This window comes from Primulina tabacum, chromosome 7, assembly GCF_025594145.1.
Source record: "Primulina tabacum isolate GXHZ01 chromosome 7, ASM2559414v2, whole genome shotgun sequence".
In the NCBI taxonomy this organism is placed as follows: Eukaryota; Viridiplantae; Streptophyta; class Magnoliopsida; order Lamiales; family Gesneriaceae; genus Primulina; species Primulina tabacum.
In genome coordinates, this window is record NC_134556.1 from 20,371,874 (window position 1) to 20,377,873 (window position 6,000).

Below are 6,000 nucleotides of genomic sequence, written 5' to 3' on the forward strand. Positions count from 1 at the left end.
CGAGATCCTTATATGCGATAGAATAATCGACAAGAAACTCGTATTTGAAGTCGGAATTGAATTATGATTAGACATGAATTTTCAGAGTTTCAAAAGATATTTGAAACTTATATTGTTGAATTTGAATGAAATTATTGATTGAAATGAATGTGTTATTAATGTATATAGATTATTATATTGATATCTTCAAGCTACATCAACTGAAAACGAAGAATTGAGGTATGTTGCGACCAGATAACATACGACAGGTATCTGTATCATATAATATATGTTTGATTGATATGATTGAGAATATATGTCAATATGCCTTATTTGTTGAGTTGATAAGGCATACATGACATACAAGTTGAGTTATGATCCTTGGATACCTGGATATGATTGGATTTGATTCTGGGGTTTGTGAACACGATGCTATGTTTGGCATTACGTGGCCCTTAAATCATAGTCATTTGTGGCCCCAATGATTGATTGAGATTTGGGATTTGATGGCGCTTTGTCGACGCTATCATATGAGTATCGCTGATTGAGGTCGGTGTGCCAGCTCGAGCATTGATTTGATAGCGATTCGATTGATTCTGATATATGATCAGTGGATGAGCATTTGAACTGATACCTCCACGACATACATGCATTGCATATCATATATCATTGTTTAGATACTTGTGGTATATATTGTGATTGTTTCATACTGAGCTTTGCTCACCCCAGAGAGGGTTGTTTTTGTCTTTGTATGCGGACAATGACAGGTACTCCAGGATATCAGGAGACCGGAGAGGGTGCTTTTGGAGGGAATCAGCGTTTGAGCTGAGGTTTAGTGGTCCATCCTAGTATATATGTATATGTATCTATATATCGGGGCATGTCCCGAGGATATGATTGTTTGTCTGTATTTGAGTTTGATTATGTGTGGGCATATTTTATGATGTGAGATGAAATACAATTTTTAGTATTCAAATAAGATGTTTTGGGATCATTGTAAAGAAAATTTAAACTCATTTTCCGCTGTAATTAATTAACCCTAACCAAGTGACATTGTAATAACGAATAGAAGGGTCCCACACTGCATGGTATCAGAGCATAGCTGGGAATTCTTGATTGAGTCTTGTGTACACGTAATAGGCACAAATGAATTGTGCGCTTGTGTTTGTTTTATCTGTATTGCTTGCTCCTACTTGATTTAGTTTGAGTAAGTAGTTGATGACATTAATGATATGAGATGATGATGATGTGAAATTGATATTTGTTTGTGATATTCATACTATATTTTGTAGATGGATCCCACAAATGAAACTGCGAGTAGCAGTACTGAGAGGATAGTTGGACAATCCGAAGGAATGTCCATGGGCTTGGTGATGGCTCGATTCCAGGATTTGTAACCACCGAGGTTCTTTGGGACCGAGAGTGCAGAAATGGCAGAGGCTTGGTTGAAAGATATCGAGCACTTGTTTAATATTGTTGAATATTCTAAGACTCGGCGAATGAAACTTGCCCTTTATCAACTAAAGGGCCGAGCAAAATCTTGGCGGAAAGCCACTGAGATTGGATTTAAAGAGGCCGGGATTGAAGTCACATGGGATGTCTTCAAGGACAAATTTTTGGAGCAGTATTCTCCTCCTTCTTACTATACTGCCCAAGAGAATGAATTGAATAGTCTGCAGCAAGGAACGATGACTGTTGCAAAATATGCTTCGAAATTTTCTACGTTGTTGAAATATGAACCTCACGTAGCGGCAAATGCAAAAGCGAAATATAACAGGTTTGTGAATGGATTACATCCTGCTATATATACTTTTGTCATTTCAGATTTACCTACGAGCTACCCAGAGGCAGTTGAATGAGCAAAGGCAGCCGAAGCTGGACTAAGGCGAGGAGGTCCTTAGTACACTCCTTCACCTCAAGTGTCAGCTCAGCAACCTACTTTGCATCCAAGAGGTAAGAAGTTCAAGAAGACTGGTTCTGCTTCTTCATCTTCTTAAAGTTCCAGTGGATCCTAGAGAGGGAGTCCCGTTATTGCTCTTTATTGTAGCCATTTTGGAGGCAAACATACTATCGATCAATGTCGAGGTATGTTTTGTACTTGTTATCAGTGTGGACAGGAAGGCCATTTCTCTCGTGTATTTCTGAATAGGGGTACGACTTCTTCTCAACCCCAGCCAGGATTTAGAGGTGGCCTCAGTATGATGAGACCAACTGTTCCTGTTCCTTCTTTTCAGCAATCGAGTGTTCCATGATATCGAGGACCTGGTAGCCAGACTGTCCAAGGCCCTCCTCAAGTTCGAGTGCAAGCTATGAGCGAGGATCAAGCGAAAGAAGCTCCTGGGGTTTTGATTGCAGGTATTTGCATGCTTTTCGATTATCCTGCATGTGTTTTATTTGATACGGGAACATCTCACTCTTTCATATCTCATGCATATATTGCATCTCATGGTATTGAGTGTACCCCATTGTATGATACATTATCGATAGCCACGCCAACAGGAAAGATTATTTTGTCTGAAAAAATTGTGCATAATTGTGTATTGATATACGAGGATAATGTGATTTTCTGGAATTTGATTGTCCTCCCAATGCACGACTTTGATTTTATTGTTGGCATGGATATGTTGACAGAAAATTGAGTTACTGTTGATTTTTTCATGGAGTGGTTCGATTTCGACCTGTTACTGGACCCAAGTTGAATTTTTATGGCATGGGTTTCCAAGCCAAAAATTCCATTGGTATCTTCTTTAGAAATGTCTCGAATTTTGACTAGCGGAGATGATAGTTATCTTATCTACGCTATTGATGTCTCCAAAAAAGAGCCTTCTTTATCTGATATTCCTATTGCGAAAGAGTTTCCGGATGTACTTCCCGATGAGATTCCTGATTTTCAACCTCATCGAGAAGTTGAATTTAATATTGATTTTGTACCGGGAACTGCACCTATTTCGAAAGCTCCTTATCGCATGGCACCATTGGAATTGAAGGAATTGAAAGAACAATTACAGGATCTTCTCGATAAGGGATATATTCGACCGAGTGTATCACCTTGGGGAGCTCCAGTTTTAATTGTTCTAAAGAAAGACGGTACTATGCAAATGTGTATCGATTATAGGTAACTGAATCGGGCTACTGTGAAGAATAAATACCCACTTCCTCGTATTGATGACTTATTTGATCAGCTTCATGGTACTTCTGTTTACTCAAAGATTGATATTCGTTCTGGTTATCATCAAGTACGAGTTCGAGAAGAAGATGTGCCTAAGACTGCTTTTCGTACAAAGTATGGCCCACTATGAGTTCTTGGTTATGCCTTTCGGTCTCACAAATGCTCCCGCTGTTTTTATGGATCTAATGAATCGTGCCTTTAGAGATTTTCTTGACCGGTTCTTTATTGTGTTTAGTGATGATATTCTTGTATATTCGAGATAGAAAAAGGAGCATGCTGAACGTCTGAGACTGGTACTACAAACTCTTCGCAATGGACATTTATATGCTAAATTGTCCAAATGTGAATTCTGGATGGATAAAGTAGTATTTTTAGGCCATGTAATTTCGAGACATGGCATATCTGTTGATCCTGCTTAGGTCGAAGCTGTATTGAATTGGGCGAGACCTATGAATGTTCCTAAGATCCGTAGCTTAATGGGTTTAGCGGGTTATTATTGTCGCTTTATTGAAGGATTTTCGAAAATAGCTAAACCTATTACGCAACTGACACAGAAGAATCAGCGATTCATTTGGTTAGATGAATGTGAAGCTAGTTTTCTTGAATTGAAGACGAGATTAACCACATCACCTATGCTTACTATTCTCTCAGGTACCTGAGGATTTGTAGTGTGTACAGATGAATCTGGTAATGGTTTGGGCTGTGTTCTAATGCAACATGGCAAGATGGTTGTTTATGCGTCTCGTCAGTTAAAATATAATGAAACGTGTTATCCTGTTCATGATCTTGAATTGGCCTCCATTGTATTTTCTTTGAAGATTTGGCGCCATTATTTGTACGGAGAAAAGTTTGTTATCTATTCGGACCATAAGAGTCTGAAGTATCTCTTTTCTCAATCTGATTTGAATATGAGGCAACGCAGGTGGATGGATCTCTTGAAGGATTTTGATTGTGAGATTCAGTATCACCCGGGATCGGTGAAAGTTACTGTGGATACCCTTAGTCGTAAAGTTTATGATTCTGTTTTAGCTTCTGTCAATGTCGCCAAAGTACACGACAATATATATACTTCTGGTTGGACTTTTCACTCGAATTGGAATTCTATCACTGTCTCAGCATTAAAAATTGAGCCGAATTTGATATCTAAAATACAAAAGGTCCAACGAAGTGATGCTCAGATCCAGAAGTCGAAAGAACTTGTATCTGCAAGACATCATTCTGGATTTCATATTTTTTCTGATGGTTCTTTACGACTTAATGGTCGACTCATAGTTCCTGATAATTCTGATTTGAAATCCGACCTTCTTCGTGAAGCACATTGTAGCAAATACAATACTCACCCTGGAGATCGAAAAATGTATTTGACATTGAGACCTCAATTCTTGTGGAGACGTATGAAGAAGAACATTGCTGAATTTATTTCAAAATGTCTTGTCTGACAGCAAGTGAAAGCCGAGAGAATGAAACCTGGAGGATTACTCCATAGTCTTTAAATACCGAAACGGAATTGGGAAATATTGCTATGGACTTTGTGGCTCATTTACCTCGTTCGCCTATGGGCTGCGATGCTATCTGGGTTATTATTGATCGACTTTCGAAATCTGAAAATTTTATTCCGTATGAGCGAACTTATCCTTATAAGAGAATGAACCGTTTATACATCGAGAATATTGTGAGAGTACGCGGTGTTCCAGTCTCAATTGTATCTGATCGTGATCATAGATTTGCTTCTAAATTCTGTGGTATTTTCCAAGAAGCGATGGGTACGTGTTTGGCTATGACTACTGATTATCATCCTCAAACTAATGGCCATACTGAGCATACAATTCAAATGTTAGAAGATATGTTACGTGCGATTGTGATGGATTACAGAATGTGATGGCAAGATATCTTACCATTAGTGGAATTTTCTTACAATAATAGCTTTAAAACGAGTATTAGTATGGCACCGTTTGAAGCCCTATACGGGAGACGATGTAGATCACCGTTATTCTGTGATGAAATTTGTGAAAGACAATTGACCGGACCTGAAATGATACAGGAAATGAATGATAAAGTTCAATTTATTTGACGATGAATGAAAGCTTCTCAGGATCGTCTAACGAGTTATGCGAATAAATGAAGACGACCCTTAGAATTCCAGAAAGGTGATATAGTGTTTTTGAAAATATCTTCCTTTAGGGGCACTGTTTGATTTGGCATGCGAGGGAAATTATCTCCTCGATATGTTGGTCCATACAAGATCCTTGATCGAGTTGGGGATCTTGCTTATCGATTGGCATTGCTGCCATCTTTATCTGTCATTCACGATGTATTTCATATTTCTATGCTGAGGAAATATGAACCAGCTCTGTCACATGTGCTTCAACCTCATTAGGTTGAACTTGATCCTTCTCTTTCCTATGTGGAACAACTTGTTTGTATTAAGGATCGAAAGGAGAAGATATTGTGTAATAAATCGATTCCTTTAGTTTGAGTACAATGGACACGACATGGTATGGAAGAATCAACGTGGGAATTGGAGAGCAACATGCGAGAATCTTATCCACACCTGTTTGATTCTATTCCTTCTGTTCCATTGTATTCAATGTATAATGATCCGTTTACTGATTTTAGTTTTGATATGTACTATAACTGGTGATATATTATATGTTTACCGATGTTATGTACATTGAGATTTTGAGGACGAAATCTTTTAAGTGGGGGAGAAATGTCAGGACCGTGTATCGTATTATCGTAAATCTTATGTTGATTATCGATAACTCATGAAATTATCATGTGATTACATATATGATGTATATCATGACAATGAAAATGAGAAAATAAGTGGTGAGGATGATAGATTGTATTAG